Below are 18,294 nucleotides of genomic sequence, written 5' to 3' on the forward strand. Positions count from 1 at the left end.
ACTACGTACAAGAGTCGTTGTTTCCGCGGTTTGTGAGTTTCTCATAACCATACTAGACGTAGTACTAATGTCGACATTTGTCACCCCAAATGATGAACTGTAGCTAACAGTCAGGGTGCGGGGTCGTCTACCCCGTATAGATCTATACACAAAGTCGTGCTCTCCCTCCAAGAGACTCTGGTTAAATATGGGGACTTTCATTTGGTACAAACAAAACCATGTCTCACATGATTGCTAACAAAAAGTTCACGAGTAATATAATGAAATACCTTTTGTATGAAAAGATGATCCTTGATATGAAGAATGCATACTTATAAATAAAACATATTTTCCTATTTATAAAACGCATTGTAACCCAAGAGGGTAAAGAAATGTTTGTGAAGTGTTTCTTATGATAACGACTTTAAATTATAGTTAAAATAACAGTATGAAATGCATAGCAAATGATATATATTTTCACACGATAATAACCGGGTGTTTACTTGTATCCCCCCCCCCCCCCCTTTTAAAAGTATTTAAAAAGCATTTAAAACGTATTTAAAGTGTGTTTGTAGGGGTATGAACTCACTTGATATATTGAAGATGGTGAGACGAAAATCAAGCAGAACTTCGACTTGAGAAAGTTGATTTCTCGGGAATCTCGGGAGTGTAAAACATTCCTTCGGAACTTGGATGTGAAGACCGGGGCTTCGGGATGGCTTCGGGGGTTTAAACGCAAAGTTTCGACACGAAAAAGGGAAGAAATTAGCAAAAATGGCTAGCACCCTCGCATCCTATTTATAGGGGTGTGAGTGGCTTCGTATGCTGGGCGTACTTCGGAGTTACGTTGGGCGTAGTGCCTTCGCAGCTCGTACGATGGGCGTACTTTGGAGTTACGTTGGGCGTTCTGGACGTCGCTACATGCGTACTTCAGATTGGACAAGAGCATAGAGGCGTAGGGGCAACGTGGACGAACCGAGGCCTAGCACCCGAGTACGCTGGGCGTAAATTGTCTTGGTTTGTGTGCCTCCAACTTGTAAAATCCGTAACTTTCGCATACGAGCTCATTTTTTTTACGTTCTTTATATGCACGCATAGGTGAGAATATACTCTACAACATTCATTTAGACTCTGTCGTGCTAGTTTTGAATTTATTTTTTTTAATTATTTATTTTTAATAGGCCGGGACACGAAAAGTTCGTTTAAAATCCATAACTTCTTCATCCGGCGTCCGTTTTCGTCAGACTTTTTACCGTTCCACTACTATTGTTGACATCTTCGATTCTCATTTAGGTTGTTTCGGCCAAAAATCTCTCGATCTCTATTTCGAGTTTTTAGTTGTCTACTCCTATATCCGGAACTTGGAAAAAATCATAACTTCCTCATACGAAGTCTGATTTGGACGTTCTTTTTGCGTACGTTTATGGTTTAATGATATCTACAACTCTCATTTAGATACCTAAGGCTAAAAATTATTGTATTGAAACTTCGCGTTTTATGTTTAACAGTATTGTCGGTTTTGCTGTGAAATCTTAGATTGGTCATAACTTCATCGTTATAACTCGGATTTTAGTGTTCTTTTTATTTCTGAAACCCTTGATACGATATCTATCATTTTATGCAACCCAAAAGGGACTTTTGAACATTCTAATTTTGACGCTAATTACATTATATTTAAAGAGATTACAATTCTTGACTCCAGGTGCAAACATATAAGGAAGTCGTGGAGACCCTCCAAGGTCTTACTCCGGGTGCCATAGGAACCCCCTCATGGTCTTAGCCCACTGTCATGGGAACCCCCTCATGGTCTTAACTACCTGTCATGGGAACCCCCACATGGTCTTAACTAATTGCCATGGGAACCCCCACATGGTCTTATGTAATGCGCCATTCCTGGTACGTAATTATTTAAAATTATTCAAGAAATTAGTTGAGCTACTCGATGAGTTGGTAGCCCTAACTCGTCGAGTAGATGGCAAAATGGACGCGGAGTTTAAAGGATCTACTCGACGAGTCCAAGCATGGACTCGACGAGTAGGTCTGCCAGAGGGAAACCCTATTTTCGGGGTTTTGCACCCTATTTAAACAACTTAAAACCCCCTTTGGGTCTCCCTTATCAGCCTCCCTGTCCTCTAGAAACCCTAAATCGTTAGAGAGCCACTTTCTTGAGCTTTTGAGTGTATTTTGGTGCCATTGAAGGTAGTTGCAAGAGCTTGGAGCTAACAAGCTTGGGGAAAGAGAACAAGATCCAGAAACACACTCATGTTTGGCAGCTTTCTAAGGTAAAAAGTTCTTAGCTTGATGAACTATAGTCTAGATCTCTTTTATGATGAGTTTTTGGGTCTTTTGGCCCTTTTGAGAAGAATAAGTTAGTCTCTTTGGGTTGTATGCAAAATAATCCCTTCTTCCTATAGTATTTAGCTTCTAAAATCATAAAAGGAGACTTGAATCCGTTTTCATCCAAGCCATGGTCACATTTATGGAAGAAGATTGCTATAACTTAAGTTTGGGTTCATTTGAGGTGTGCAAAGCCATCAAGTCTCCAACTTTATAGAAAAGGGCCTTCGAAATGATATAGATCTGTAATGTGGAGCTGTAGAAGTGAGAAATCAGTTATTTAGGGTAGATCTGCAAGTGACTCTACGAGTTCAAGAGGGAACTCGGCGAGTCCGGTGAAGAAACCCCGATGATCTTCATAGGACTCGACGAGTTGATTGAGGACTCGACGAGTAGTATGATTTTGTCCCTTTTTGGATTTGTTGGGCTGAAGTTCTGTTTTGTATTGCGTCTTTTGGGCTCGTAGATTAGCCTTGTATTCTCCGGTTTGGGCCTGTCCTACCGAGAGCCTTTTATGTATTGTATATAAGTTATCGCTTGCATGCATATTAGGTTAAGATTCAAGATTTCTGTTTTAGCGTTCCAGAGTTTACGATATTGCTCTCTTGTAATCTTCCAATCCTTTACAGTTGATGTTCTTAATCGAGCTCTTCTAAGGATTTTATTTAATCATTCGACACGTTTGATTCAAGCTGTTTGTTCTTATTATTGCGTTCTGCCTTGTTATTTATATTGTGTTCTTGCAGTTTCATATTCATATACTTGTTCACGATCTAATCGATCTTTATAGATTAAAAGTTATTATTTTAATCTCATCAATTGGTATCAGAGCCAGGGCACGGGTCGATGTGTTCGACGGGGATGTCGAACCCTATAATGGGGGGTAAAGGTGGGTTAGATCTGATCCCACATCGGCTTGGAAGGAGAACGAAACATTTCCTTATAAAGGGGTGTGGATACCTTCCCTATCACAACGTGTTTTAAAGCCGTGAGGGCAGCAGATCCCATAAGAACTCTGCAGTTAAGCGTGCTCGGGCGGGAGTAGTATCAGGATGGGTGACCCCCTGGGAAGTCCTTGTGCCGAGTGGCCCAAAGCGGACAATATTGTGATACGTGCTAGAGGGGGATGTTATAAATGGTATCAGAGCACTCCATCCAAACCTTGCTTCTATCTGAGTTTGGAGAATTCAGGCAAGGGGCCGAAGAAACCGTGACCCAGACGTTTGATCGCTTCAATCATCTTCTCAGCAAGATGATCAAACACGACATTGAAAGGAAGCTCATCGAACAAAAGGTTACTTTCTTGAACGGACTGAGATCGGAATGGAGAGCAGTAGTTTCCACAGTCAAAGCCCATGAACAGTTTAAATCATACTCTTTGGCGAAACTGGTGGGTATTCTAAAGTCCCAAGAGAAGATTGTTGTTCAAGAGAAGAACGTTGTGTCTAGTCTTGGTTCGTTGGCCCTCCTATCTAAAAGTAAAGCCGGGATGGAGGATGAAGAGCTCAACTTGGAAGAATATGACCTCACAACTGAGGATTATGCCATGATGGTATCCAATCCTAAGAGGTTCATAAAGAAGAGATTCCCCAGCAACAAAAACCGAAACTGGCAGGGGAGTTATAGCTCTGAAAAGGCAAACAATGAACCGAAGGCTGAGGAGTCCAAGAAGGAACCGAAGGCAGATGGCGATTCCGGAGTAAGCTGTTTTTACTGTGGTGGCAAGAACCACGATGCTAAGGACTGTGTTCTTAAAATGATGGCTGAAAAGGATGACGGAAAGGATGAGGAAGCCGTACTGCAGAAGAGGTTGGATGAGTTGAGGAAGAAAAAGTCTACCGCTAACCCTTCTATTAATGCTCTTATTGTGCAGGGTTCGGTTAATAACGATGAGTTCGGTAGCACCGAAGTTTGGTCTACTGACTCAGAAGACGAAGAAGTGAGGAAGCCTACTCATGGAAAGGCTTATATGGCTAAGGAGGAAAGCAGTGGTGGAAAATGCTTCATGGTGTCAAGCGCATCTCAAATGAGGGGATACAATACCGATGGAGGAAGCAATGGACCGAAAGTGCAGGAAGATATGTGCTTCACAGCCAAACCACTCAGCCAACAGTTCAATGAGCTTGATGAACTGATAAAGAAGGTACAATCTGTTTTTATTTCATCTAAAGTACCATCATCCTCATATGAGAAAGAACTAAAAAACGTTAACACAAGAATTTCTCATTTAGATAGTAGCTTAACTCAAACTAGAGTCACCAATTCTAACCTGACTGATCAATTAAGCAGGGTGGCGTCGAAGAGTGAGGAGCGGCGTATGTGGATTGAGTTAAAAGAGTCGGAATTAATTAAAGTCAAAGACGAAAACATTTATTTGCAGAGAGACAATTTGAAATTGTTAAAACAACGAAATGTTTTTTGTTTAATAGCTAAACGTTTATATTCCAATATTACTCAGCTGCACTTGGACTGTGAGATAGGCAAAAAGATCCACCGTATGATTTTACCATTCCTAGAATTTAAGGAGGATGAAATCGATGCCGAAGCTTACAATTGTGAGAGTGTGATTTCGTCTGATGATGTCAACCCAACTTATCAAATTGGACTGGACAAAATTGAGTCCTTCATTAAAGCCAAAGACCATAAGGACATGCTCAAAAATCTGTTGGACGAAAATGATAGACTTAAACTGAGAACCGAAACCATACAAAAGTTTGACTCTCTAAATGCCAAAGTAAGCTCAGAAAATAAAATTGATGTTGAAAATGCATCTGAGCTTAACGAGGACGAAAACATGAGTGAAATTTCTGTAGAGGATACGGTTGACTGCTCAGAATTTGTGAAAAGCGAAACTGAAAACCACAAAAATCTTGTTTCTGAAAATTCTGTGGAATTCGCTAGATTGTCCCAACAAAAGTCCCCGAAATTAGTAGAAAAGGCTGTTGTCTATCAAAAGGTCAGAACCACTCCGAATCAGGTATACAAAGTGACTGGAGTAACCGAACATCAGACAGCTGAACTCACGGCTATTGTTAACGAAGACAATGCTGATGGTTGTGATGAGTTCTTCTGGGAAGCTCCTATTGACAATGGAAACGAAACCGTTGGCCTATCTGAAAGAACCTCTTGGATGAAGAAAGGGAGATACATACCTGAACCCTTGAACAAGCCTGATAATTTCAGTGAACCAAGCACAAGTGGTACAAAAGACACTCCTCAAGAGGTTGATCATTCAGTAAAAGAAGACATTCCTTCAACGCCAACAGCTCGAAGTGAAACTTCATCAGATACTCCTTCCACTTCCTCAGGGCAAACTGAATCTTCTTCAGATATTCCCTCTGCTCCCTCGTTTCAAAGAAAAACTCCTAAAGTTCAAAAGGAATCAGCAAAGGTTACATCAAAAGCGAAAGCGAACGTTCATCATCAACCTAAACAGATGAGGGATAAAAAGATAGAAAGGAACCTAAGATACAGGAAAAACCTTTCTGAAAGGAAACAATTCTGGCACTCCCAGAATGCATACTATTCACACAAGGACAAGAATCTGAAGTATGAAAATAATCTCGTAAGAAAGCACGATAATTCCAACAACCGAAAGCCAAGGTTCGGTTCGCAAGAAGATACCAACCGAAAGCCAAGGTTCGGTTCGCAAGAAAATTCTAACCGAAAGCAAAGGTTCGGTTCTGAAAAGGATTTCAACCGAAACCAAAGGTTCGATTCCAAGAACAACTCCAACCGAACTCAGAGGTTCAGTTCTGAAGTCAGAAGAGAACAAGACTCAAAAGTTAAACCCACCAACGATCAAAAGCAAAAGGGTCACCTAGAGTCATCAGCAAGGAAGACACCTCCATCCAAATCCAAATCCTCTCTTCCTAATTCTTCTTGTTCATCTCCATCTTGCTCTAACACTAATTCCATGGGTTCTCAAAAACCACGTCCATCTGCTGAACAGAAGGAAAAGCAGAAAGTCGGTGAATTCAAACCTGAGTCTAAAGCGAACAAATCCAATCCTAACAAAATAAAAGTTTTCACCATTAAAAAGAAATATGAAACAACTTTAATTAAAAGAACATATCTTGTTGATATCTCTCTAACTATTCCTGTTCCCATGAAAACCTCACATGGACCCAAGAAACTTTGGGTTCCTAAATCTGCTTAATTTTTGCAGGTTATAAGTGACGAGCAGTTTGACGAAGAATGGTACATCGACAGTGGCTGCTCGCGTCACATGACAGGAAGGAAGGAGGAACTCAGGGAATACAGATCTCTTGCAAATGGTGGCAACGTTAAGTTTGGAAATAACTCTTACGGCACCATAAAGGGATATGGGATGATAACGAATGGTGATTTTACCATAAGAAAGGTGGCCTATGTGGAAGGACTTCAACACAACCTCATCAGTGTATCTCAGCTTGTTGGAGGTACAGGTCTCAAAGTTTCATTCGATGATGAAGGTTCTGAAATCATAGAGAAAACAACAAAGAAAGTGATTCTGAAGTCAGAGCGAAAGGGTGAAATGTTTCCGCTGAACATGAAACCCATCAAAGGAAACCCAGCAATTTGTCTGCTATCAAAAGCTCAATACGACGAAAGCTGGTTGTGGCACAGAAGACTCTCTCATCTCAATTTCAAAGATATCAACCGACTTGTCACTGGAGGTCATGTTAGGGGTCTTCCATTGCTCAAGTTTGACAGAGAGCATTTATGTGCTGCATGTGAAATGGGAAAGCAGAGTCGTCAAAGTCACCCATCCATAGTTAACACAAAAGTTGTTGAACCACTCGAATTGCTTCATATCGATTTATGTGGTCCTTCATCTATTGAAAGCATCGGTGGTAGCAAGTACATTCTTGTTGTCGTTGATGACTTCTCTAGATTTACATGGGTGTTCTTTCTAAAGCTCAAATCTGAAGCGACTCAAAAGCTGAAAGTGTTTATCAAGCAAATTGAAGTCCAGCTCAAGAAGGTCGTTCGCAACATCAGGAGCGACAATGGTCTCGAATTCAAGAACAGGGAGTTTGAAGCGTTTCTTGCAGAAAAGGGAATTAGCCATAATTTCTCAGCTCCCTACACACCACAGCAGAATGGAATAGTCGAAAGACGAAACCGATCTCTGTGTGAAGCTGCCCGAACTATGTTAAGTTTTGCTTCCTTATCTCTATATTTTTGGGCTGATGCTATTTCTGCTGCTTGTTATACACAAAACAGGTCCTATCTCAACAAGCGATTCACGCTCACACCATATGAGATACTAAACAACAGGAAGCCCAATGTGAAATTTTTCCACGTTTTTGGCTCAAGGTGTTTCATCTTTAACTCTAAAGAACACCGCAACAAGTTTGATGTCAAAGCCGACGAGGGAATCTTTCTGGGTTACTCACTCACTTCAAAGGCGTACAGGGTCCTAAACAAACGATCAAGAAGGATTGAAGAAACATACTATGTGACCTTCGACGATAGCTATGTCAAGAAGCTACAGGCCATAGATGACACTGCCAGGGAAATCTTCCCTCAAACTGGTCAAGTCACAATCTCAATCGCCAATATGTACGAGAATTTTCTGGATCTCTTTGATGAACCGGAAAAAGCTTCTCTCTCAGAAGCAGGGGCAGCCGACAACAAAATAGATCATATGAAGAAGATTGTCGAAGATGCTGCAAGAAGAATGCATGAAGGAGAATCGCCTACTGATGAATCTCCAACCAACAATGCTTCAGTCGAGGGGGAGCCAAATTCTCTTGTCGAGGGGGAGCCTAGCTCACAAGTCCAGGGGGGCCAAGCTCTACTACTTCAACCGAAGGTCCTTCATCAACCGAAGATGCACCTCCTCACGAAGGTCCTTCAATGCCTGAAAATCCAGCACCACAAGAAACCCCTGAACCTCACGTTTGTCAAGACTCATCAATTGAGGGGGAGCATGATGATATGACGCTTGATTTTGATAGCCAATCCGAGCCTGAAGAGATGATCAACGCTGAACTAGATCCATCCTTTGATCTGAATTACCCTCCTCTTACAAAATGGACCAGAGATCATCCTATCTCTCAAGTAGTTGGTGATGTATCTGAAAAGGTTCTGACCCGATCTCAACTGAAGGCAAAACAGACATCCTTATTCTCAAAAGTTGAGTTTTGTATGTTTAACTCATTTGTATCAAAAGTCGAACCGAAGACAGTGAACACTGCCCTCGATCACTCTGATTGGGTTCAAGCTATGCAAGACGAACTAAACGAGTTTGAGAGGAACAAAGTCTGGCGCCTCATTCCAACTCCTCCGGATGCTTCAGTTGTTGGTCTCAAATGGGTTTTTAGAAACAAAATGGACAAGGAAGGTAATGTCATAAGAAACAAGGCTCGCCTGGTTGTCAAAGGATACTGTCAGGAGGAAGGGATAGATTACGAAGAGACGTTCGCTCCAGTAGCTAGGCTAGAATCGGTTAGAATATTTCTGGCCTATGCTGCTCACAAAAACTTTGAGGTCTTCCAAATGGACGTCAAGTGCGCATTTCTCAATGGAGAACTTGAAGAAACGGTGTATGTGGAGCAACCTCCTGGGTTCGTGAACGAAAAGTATCCACATCATTGCTACATTCTGGATAAAGCTGTGTACGGCCTCAAACAAGCTCCGAGAGCCTGGTATGAAACGCTTACAAAATTTTTAAAGATGTCCAAATTCAAACAAGGTTCGGTTGACCCCACCTTCTTTCGCAAAAAGGAAGGTAACCACCTTATGATAGTTCAAATTTATGTCGATGACATCATCTTTGGCTCTACGAATCCCAGCTTAACAGCTGAATTCAGAAAGTTGATGGAGACTAAGTTTGAAATGAGCTCAATGGGTCCTATTAATTTTTTCCTTGGTTTAAATATAAGACAGGGACCCGAAGGCATCTTTATCAATCAGGAAGCTTACACGAAGACTCTCCTAGCAAAGTTTGGCATGATGGGAGACTCAAAAGTCAAAGTCCCTATGGCATTCGGCACCAAACTTACCCCTTCACTAGATAAACCGGCCGTCGACATCACGCTCTATCGTCAAATGATAGGCTCACTGATGTATCTAACTGCTAGCAGGCCTGATATCATGTTTTCTGTATGTTATTGTGCTCGATTTCAGGCTAACCCACGCGAACCTCACCTGCTGGCAGTGAAGAACATCCTACGCTATCTCAAGCGAACCGCCTCCTTGGGTCTATGGTATCCATCCAACTCTGGCTTCTTCGTTCAAGCCTATTCTGATGCAGACCTTGGAGGATGTGGACTCAACCGCAAAAGCACAACTGGTGGCTGTCAATTTCTTGATGGGAAGTTGGTCAGCTGGCAATCCAAGAAACAAACATGTGTGTCGCTGTCTACTGCTGAAGCGGAATACATTGCCGCTGCATCCTGCACATCACAAGTGATTTGGATCCAGAGTCAACTTCGAGACTATGGACTCAATATGAAGAAGATCCCTCTATATTGTGACTCTGAAAGTGCAATTAGGATCTGTCATAACCCGGTGCAACACTCTAAAACCAAACACATAGCACTGAGGTATCACTTCATCAAAGATCATGTGGAAGATGGAAATGTCGAAGTTCACTTCGTAAGAACCACTGATCAACTGGCTGACGTCTTCACCAAAGCTCTTCCAGAAGCCTCATTCAATAAAATTTTGCAAGGACTAGGTATGATGGAATCAGAATCAGTACCTCACACTACCTCTCAATCTCAAACGTAAGAAGCGAAACCAACCGAACGTTCGGGTTCGGTTCAACCATTTCACTCGCTCATTACTTCAAAGGTAGTTTTTCTCTGTTGTATCTTTCTTGTGCAAATTTGATTTTCTTTATGTAAAAAGTTTTTTTATTGCATATCTAAACTCCTTGGTTTCTTAAAATTTTCAAGAACCGAAACCTCCAGAAGGTTCGGGTTCGGTTTTTCAAAATTTTCAAGAACCGAAACCAACCGAAGGTTCGGGTTCGGTTTTTCAAAATTTCCCTGAACCGAAATCAACCGAAGGTTCGGGTTCGGTTTTCCAACTTTTTCCAACCGAACGCTCGGGTTCGATTTTTCAATCTTTTTCCAAGTTTTTTTTAATTGTGTTTTTTTTACTCTTCTATAATTTTTTTTTTATTATTTTTAATTTTTTATATATATAAATTTCAAAAACTACAAAAATATTTTCTTTTATTTTTCTTTGTGTGCTCATTTGTTTATGGGAATATATTCCATGCCTTACTTAAGTGTCCCTAGAAGCATGTTGCTGTATGTGTCCCAAGCCTCATAAGATTTTGAATAATAGCCTTCATGACCTGGTAAACACAAACCTTGTCTTCCCAATAAGGCTAACTTATTTATTCTAATCGTGAGCTACCTCACTCTATTCTCACACGAGTTCAGAGTCTCCTGCTTGGTCCTTATGTTCGCAGCAGAGGTACTATGTCTTCTTCCACCATCTCCATTACAATTCTCCATAACATTCGTTTCATCACTGTAACCCTTGAGACTCTCAGCAACTTTCACTGGGGTTTATGGTTACACAACCTCTGTGTTTATGATCTTAGTTTCGTGCCACTACGAACTGAGTGAAACCCAAAATTCAACACCAACGAATTGACGGTGACCAATTAACTTGATCAAGTTTTCACCAATGAATTGACGAATGTACCTTCATGAAATCTCAATTTCTTTTCTTTTTGCGTGGTTCCAATGAAATTGTTACACACCATAACATTTCTTCCCAAGGGATCCAGTTTTAAATTTTTATCTGAGATTTCATATTCATCCAAGCCACTACAGAATCAACTCAACCCTACTTGTTCAACAGACTACACTGGTCTCACAAGTACTTTGTTCACATTCGTTCTTATATCAAGAATTGAATTGATGAATCAAAGCGAAACCACCCTTAATTTGCCTTATTAAAAGAAGCCTTTCAACATTTATTAATGAATGTTTGATCGTAATTTAACGGGATTCCACACTAACACTTTGCGGTCTCTCTTGACCATGAAGGAAGAGATTCGTGCCCGGGATCATCAGTTTTGTGTCATCATTGACATCACAGATTATCCTAAAAAGAGTTGCTTTATTTCTTTATTCATTTTACACTCTTTGCACGAAAATCCTAGATTTTCAAAAAATTCCGTTACTAATTATTTTACAGGCTGGAAAATTAATGGATGGTTCATAATGAAGCTGTGGTTACCAATATCCACGTGGGCGTTTTATTCAAAAGACAGCAGATTAAAAAGGGGAAGAGACAAAAGATGCTGACGCGGCGGAAGTTCAAAGGATAGAAATTCAAACGACGGTAAAAGGCGGGCGCGTGAATTTGAAGAGGCCGCGCTTTTTCTGACACTATTGGACGCGTGTGCAGTATTGAAGCGTCATCCATCTGGCATTAATGGCGCGTGTGGAAATGGAATCGGTTCCTCTCTCTGAACCGGCGCTTATTGGGCGGCGTGATCCTAGGAATCTGACACTCTCTCTCCTACGTGATCATCGCACGTCTCAACTGTCACCAATCAGTCACCCAAAAACCCTTCCGTATTTCCATAAGAGATTTGAAACGATTTTTCTCTCTCCTATCACCTACTATAAAAACCCATCAACACCACCTTTTACCTCTTTACTGCCCCCATAATTCCTAAAGCGAAATTACTCCCAAAACTCTCTCCCGGTCATCTTCTTCTCCACACCTGCAACAATGGCTGAATCTTCATCCGTTCATGCCACTTCTCAAATTCTTCCCATCAGACCTCAACAATGCCTTGTCATTGATCTGAACCCACTAGCCTATGATCCCTACATGTCGTCGGTTATTGAATGCCTCAAGTACTCCCAACTTGCTCCGGCATTGTCCAGAATTGAAACGGTGCCAATGGTGGCTCTATCTCAGGTCTATGTGACGGCCTACTACGACAAGGGCATCGACAGGATCTTTTTCGAAGTGGCGGAACACAAAACGTCGATTTCTCGTCCCCGCTTCTGCAACATGCTTGGGTTTGCTGCAGACCCATCGCGCATTAACCCGGAGACGATTCCGGTTGGAATGTTATACAGCATGTTCTACAACATGGGCTACACGGAAGTTCTTACCTCCGTCGCCAGGTTCAAGAATTCATGCCTACCGCCCCTGTGGAATGGGTTATTTACAGTTCTCTTCAAGGGACTGTCTGAACGGAGCTCAGGCTCGGACGGGGCTAGTCGTCTTTTCCTGTCAATCATGTATGGGGTGTACAACGGGATCAACCTCGACTACGGGTCTGTCCTTTGGCAACAACTGATTCAGAGCCTTTCTTCCACTTCTCGACACTCTGAAGTGTCGCTGGCCCGGTTCTGGATCTTGATTACAAGATGGGCCATGGACAGGTTTGACGTCCCAACTGCTGACGGTGCACCGATGTCTTCTGTTGGTACGTTCCATACCAAGAAGATCATTGTATCCGATGCATCAAAATTCTCCTTCATTGGCTCTATCCCGGAGTCGATGTATGGCAGTGTGCCATCAGACAGCAGTATGATCAAGGCGATCAAGGAGTTAGGGCCATCTGGTCCGAGGGAACTGACACCGGACATGCTGCGATCAATTCATGATGCCGACAAACCGGTGGCAAGGGGTAAGAGGGCAGACAAGGGGAAGAAACCATCAAAAGCCCCAAAACCTACTCCCAAGAAACGCAAACAACCAAAGCCTGCTTCCTCCCCAAAACCGAAAAGGAGGAAGACCCAACCGAAACGGACGCTCGTCCTTTCATCAACCTCCAGTGAATCCGAAGGTGGGAGTTCGGACTCTGAGGAGTCACAAGGAGACGAATCTCCACAAAGAGGCAACACACCCCCTCGGTCCCCAACCCCGGAGATGGAACTTCACCAATCCCCAGTTCCTTCCCCTCCACCCACAATTCCTATTTCCATTCCCACCATAAACCCTACTATACCACCAACCTCATTCCCTATACCACCACCCATATTCACCACATCAACCGAAACCCCACCTGTAACCGAACCTCCACAAACCGAAACCCATACACAATCACCACCCGAAACTAACCCCCCACCCACTCAACCTGCACCAACCAAACCCATAACACCCCCAACTTCCCCACCACCTCCATCTCCAGAAGACGCCTCCGATGGCGATGATCAATACCTCGGTGGTGACCATCTGAACTTTGATTCGGTCTACTATAGTCCGTTTCAAGTTCAAAGTGATGAGGAGGATGATGCTCCTGTGACAAAGAAGCATCTCCGCGCACTGAACGAGAAGGTTGATCAACTTCTCGCCTCCTCTTCCAATCAGCAGTCATCCTTATCTGAAGCTGCCCTTCAGAGAATAGTTGATGCCTTCTCTAGGGCTCAACATGACTCAGTAGCCTCTGCTACTGCTGCAATAGACGCCTCCACCCGAGCTTGTGAGGCAGCGACCGAAAAAGTCGATAAACTATTCCATGACGCTACAATCCTAATGCAGTCTATGCAGGAAAGCGCCGAAGCCACCAAAACAACACTGGAACCACTTGTTAATCAATTGGCCCAGTTTGTAAAGACGGAGTTATCCTCGTTCGCTACCCTCAGACAAAACCTTAGCGACGACAACTCGGCACTCCGTGCCTCCATTGAAGCCCGCTTGGCAAAGCTACAAGAGGATCTTGCGGCTGAAAATAAACTGATGGACGTCCTGGCGAGTAAGACTACTGCCCTCAAGGTCAAGAGCACCCAACTTTCCAACTCCGAACAACAATTGGAGGCTCTTCGATCCGAAAGGGAAATCATCAAGACGTGTGTTTCGGATGTCCACGCCGCTCTATCCAACATCCTGGAAGCACACGACCCCATCCTCAACCACTCGGTGAGGCGTACCCTCGCTGAGAAACTCTCTCCGGCCATGGCTCTCTTGAGTAAAATTGAAGGCCTACCCAGTTTCGTGTCCATTCCGAAACAAGGGGGAGATGAGAAGAAAGGATCGAAACCACCTCCTTCCTCAAAAGCAACTCACACAACCGAACCACCCCCAACTGGTCATGCCTCGGGTTCGGGTGTGAAGGACAAGGGCAAAAACATTGCAGAGGGAGGAGATGAAGATGAAGATGAAGATGAAGATGAAGACAAGGAGACTATTGCGGACATGTTAAAGAGAAAGAACAGTCGCAATACTGATGACGATGTCAGTCGTGTGGCACGTGAAGCTGAAGAAGCCGAACGTAAACAAAAAGAAGCCAACGATCTCCTTGAGAGCCGAAAGCTGCTCTTCCCTGCCTGGACCAGGGATCGACTGATAAAAGAGGCCATAGAGACTCCAAGTATACTATGGCTCGAGCCGGTGATATCATTCGACTGCATCAACTCGGTCGATTCGCAATTTGATATGCCGCTGACTCGAAAGGCGTTCATCTTCCACGCCTTCTCCAACATTTTCGAAGTCCCGCATCCGAACGATGAGCTTGACAGGGAGCTCATTGACTTTTATCTGGAGGCCGCTCGCCCTCAATTCCTTACATGGAGCGCCCAGAAGATTGTCAATGTTCGGGTGATGAAGCCATTTGCCGTGGGGAGATTCACAAACGTCAAGTTCAAGCTTATCCGAGGATCTGCAAGAACTGCTCACATGATCTCTCTGGCGGATCTGCCCAATCTGAACCCTCATGATTGGATAGTCTTGTACAACATCTTGCTGACAAACGAAGCCGAATATGGTCCCATCTTAGACCATGTTAAAAGGATGCTGGCATGCTATATCATGGAGGTGGCCCTAATGGATCAGGAGGTTGCCACAGTGTTTAAGAAGAAACCGAAAGTCAAGCCTGTGGGATCGGCCAGTGATCTAAACACGATGAAAATGGGCAAGATAGATTCGAGGCGAAACTCTGTGATGTTCACCAGAGCCGAAGGACAGAAATGTCTGTTCGCGTTAGCTGACAAGCACCTCTACACCACTACCTGCTTGGAACACGTCCTATCTATCGTCAAGCGGTGTAAGGACAATTCGGCTGATGACATCAAATATTTTGAAGATATGATCAATTGGTACATCCGGTTTAGACAGACCATCCTTTCCATAACCAAGTGTCTGTTTAGTACCGTGAAGAAGAAGCATCCAGCTTCAGCCGCCGGCCCAAGTAAGAAGTGATGGTCTCGCTCCAAATTGACGCAAAGGGGGAGATTGTTGGGCTGAAGTTCTGTTTTGTATTGCGTCTTTTGGGCTCGTAGATTAGCCTTGTATTCTCCGGTTTGGGCCTGTCCTACCGAGAGCCTTTTATGTATTGTATATAAGTTATCGCTTGCATGCATATTAGGTTAAGATTCAAGATTTCTGTTTTAGCGTTCCAGAGTTTACGATATTGCTCTCTTGTAATCTTCCAATCCTTTACAGTTGATGTTCTTAATCGAGCTCTTCTAAGGATTTTATTTAATCATTCGACACGTTTGATTCAAGCTGTTTGTTCTTATTATTGCGTTCTGCCTTGTTATTTATATTGTGTTCTTGCAGTTTCATATTCATATACTTGTTCACGATCTAATCGATCTTTATAGATTAAAAGTTATTATTTTAATCTCATCAGGATTACGCTAGGACTAGGCTAGTCTAAGGACGACTCGACGAGTCAATTCGTCCAGTCGTGATGACATTTAGCATGGGGACTCAGCGAGTCATGGGGTGACTCGGCGAGTCGAGTCACGAGTTTTAGGGTTTCTGAGTTCTAGAACTCGGCAAGTCAATAGGCTAACTCAGCGAGTAGGTCAACCCAAAAGGTTGACTTTGGCCAGGACGTTAACTTTGACTAGGGGTAAAATGGTCATTTTACCCTAAGAAGGATTATCAATTTTAGATTAAGTGTTGTTATGGAATTTATAGCCATAGAGTCGCCAGAGCAGCAGATAGGGATCCCTCACCTAGCTTTTCAGCAGTCAGTCATATGAGGTGAGTTTCCCTTCAGTAGGAACAGGTCTAAGGCACCAATGTCGGCCCGTTTTTGTAGTAGTAGCATGTTGGGGTAAGCCCGATGCTGGGGTTAGCTCGATGCAGTTTATATGTTTTCGGACTTCGGTTTGATGCCGGGGTGGTCCCGAGAAGTAGTTATGTATGCTTATGTATTTGTGATTCATGCATGTTTATGTTATGTGTTAAGTGTTCCGGACTTCGGTCTGATGTCGGGCAAGCCCGATGCAGTCAGTATATATGATTATGTTATGTGTTGATGTTTATGTTATGTTTAGTTTATTCCGGACTTTGGTCCGATGTCAGGCGGGGCGCGTTGCAGTAGGCGTGGACCAAGTTATTCCAGACTTCGGTATGATGTCGGGCGGGGCCCGATGCAGTGGGCAGGGCCCAATTTATGTCGGACTTCGGTCTGATGTCGAGCGGGGCCCAATGCAGTGGGCAAGGCTCAGTATGTGTTATATGTGTTATTGTATGGTATGTGGTAGTTTGGGTGAACTCACTAAGCTTCGTGCTTACGGTTTTCAGGTACTTCCACTAGCAAAGGGAAGGGCTCGGGATGATCGCATGAAACACACCACAGTCACAGCCTGGGAGTTTACACTGATATTTTGTTATGAGATTTTGATTTGAGACAGATATTATGATGTTTTAAGATACATGATTTATGATTTTACTTATGACTTTGGATGGATTATGATTTTAATAATGATTTGAAAACAAAAAATTTTGGGTCTTATTATTGGGATGTTTCATCTTAACTAATCAACAGAAATGTCATACAACCCATATAAGCCATACATACAAACATATAAAGGTGTAATGAAAACCCTCCATGGTCTTACACCGGATGCCATAGGAACCCCCACATGGTCTTAGCCCACTGCCATGGAAACCCCAACATGGTCTTAGCCTGGAATGCCATGGGAACCCCCACATGGTCTTATATCCAACTGCCACGGGAACCCCCCCCCCCCCCCGGGGTCTTCCATGTAAGTATCACATAGACAACTAGCATACCAAATACCATACAATCAACTAGCATACCACAAATAACTAATTTTCATGGGAACCCCCGCATGGTCTTCACATAAACACATAATGTAACGATAGCACATCCAATAATCATCACAACTAGATAAATGGGTCGGCCTTGGTGCCTTCGACCCATTGGTATGGTGAGGAGACTCACCTCACACTGTTGAAGTCTTGCAGATAAAAATCTAGCAGTTGGATGACAGATTCACGAACTGTCAACATCAAAACAACACCTAATTAACCATTTGGGATTCAATACATAACCATAAATCCACACTTTGGGTAAAAGGACCATTTTACCCCTAACCTAGCTTGGTCTATGACCAAGGCCCAAACTCACACTCTGAAGGCCTAAAAACCAAATAATCAACCAAGGCCCAACATATGGCCTAATTTTCCAAATTGGGCCCAATCCCATATGGTCCTTATCCTAAGCCCATATTCTCCTCCAATACACTCCAAGTTACTCCAGCACCCACTGGGGCAAACTTGGTCAAGTGCATCGGTCAAAGGTCAAAATCAACGCCAAATTCAACGGTACATGTGACCAAACTCGCTGAGTTAGTCCTTCAACTCGTCGAGTCCACTCCAATTCATAATCGCGATATTGCGATCGAACTCGTCGAGTTCATCTGCCTTTCAACAGACTTTGGGCAACCCCAACCCAACTCGTCAAGTTCACCCATGAACTCGTCGATTTCTTTGATCTGTTAATCCATTTAATGCATTATGCCCTTTTTTCTTGAATCCAAAGGCTCCAAACCTCAGATCCCCATCCACAGAAATGTCTAGGAGGATAAAGTTTCCAACTTTACTCCCAAGGATCATCCATGAGGCTACAAACTCAAACCCTAAGTCCTTTAAGGAACGTCTTAACCCATTAAGCCCTTAAAACCTCATTCCAACGTCCCAAAACACAGATTTGATGTCTAAGGGTGGACAAATCACGTAAAGTTTCTAACTTTACATCCATGCATGCTTGGAACGCTCTCTAAGGTCCATTTTAGGATTCAT

Source organism: Lactuca sativa, chromosome 3 (genome assembly GCF_002870075.4).
Source record: "Lactuca sativa cultivar Salinas chromosome 3, Lsat_Salinas_v11, whole genome shotgun sequence".
Taxonomy (NCBI): domain Eukaryota; kingdom Viridiplantae; phylum Streptophyta; class Magnoliopsida; order Asterales; family Asteraceae; genus Lactuca; species Lactuca sativa.